This window comes from Eriocheir sinensis, chromosome 33 (genome assembly GCF_024679095.1).
Source record: "Eriocheir sinensis breed Jianghai 21 chromosome 33, ASM2467909v1, whole genome shotgun sequence".
Lineage (NCBI taxonomy): Eukaryota > Metazoa > Arthropoda > Malacostraca > Decapoda > Varunidae > Eriocheir > Eriocheir sinensis.
In genome coordinates this window covers 7,143,636-7,144,502 of record NC_066541.1, presented here as the reverse complement: position 1 = coordinate 7,144,502, position 867 = coordinate 7,143,636, and the positions used below count along the sequence as shown (strand labels likewise).

Here is an 867-nt window from a genome sequence, read left to right as displayed (position 1 = left end):
GGGAAGGGACAGACGCGCCGCTCCGCCCCCCTCGCCCTTCTGTGCACGTCCTCGCCTCCACATCACACTGACCCACATTCGTCCCCACAGCCTCCCACGCGGTGACCCACGCCCCCACAGCGGCCGAGGCGTGGGGGAGAGACTCAAAAGGTGACTAGACGCAATAGGAGAATAGAGAACGAGAGAGAGAGGTAGAGAGAGAGCGAGTTAGAGAGCAAAAAAAAAAGAGAACTTGTACATTTTCCATCCCCGTTGTTTGGTGACTATGAACAGCTGTGTGGAGGAGGTGTTTGGTGGTGCGGTGGAGGTGGTGGTGGTGGAGAGTGGAGGGAGAGTGTGAGCCGCTCTCCCCTCCCCTTCCCTCGCCGCCACAGCATCACAACAGCCCTTAGGAGGAGGAAAGGGAGGCTGTGTGGTGCTGTTTTAGTCTCCCTTCTCCAGTGTGTGTTCAATACTTGACACTCACAGTAAGGTAACCCCTCCTCTCTCTCTCTCTCTCTCTCAGTATTACGTGGTGGTGTGTATATTCCCTTTAATGGCAATATAAATGTAGCGGTTCAATACCATTACCATTACCAACAGGACCTTTCTCCCATGGCCTCATCTCCCACGCCCATTAGTGCTTTCCCACGCCTGCACGTATTTTCCCACCATGCACCATAACCCCAACTTGCTACCATTACCATAACGTATCATTGTCTTGCTTTCCTCTTTATGATCCTTTCCTCTTTTTTTTCCTGTTGATGTTTTCCCACGGTATAATATTTTTTCCCACCATGCACCATAGCCCACCATACCTACCATTAACACTGCGTACCCTTGTTTCCTTTCCTCCCCATTCTTTCCTCTCTTTCCTTGCTATCTTAT

General features: G+C 51.3%; 1 protein-coding gene across 3 annotated transcripts in view; it reads left to right on the top strand.

Annotated features, from left to right (window-relative positions):
- The window catches only part of LOC127006658 (43 kDa receptor-associated protein of the synapse homolog), a 101,840-nt gene continuing 100,973 nt past the window's right edge, over nucleotides 1-867 (top strand). For 2 of the 3 annotated variants that reach the window (XM_050876822.1, XM_050876820.1), the window contains exon 1: nucleotides 1-150. The gene's annotated coding sequence lies outside the window, so the exon portion shown is untranslated. Of the gene's footprint in view, nucleotides 151-171; nucleotides 473-867 lie in introns of those variants that run through there. The other variant, XM_050876821.1, reaches the window with a different exon arrangement.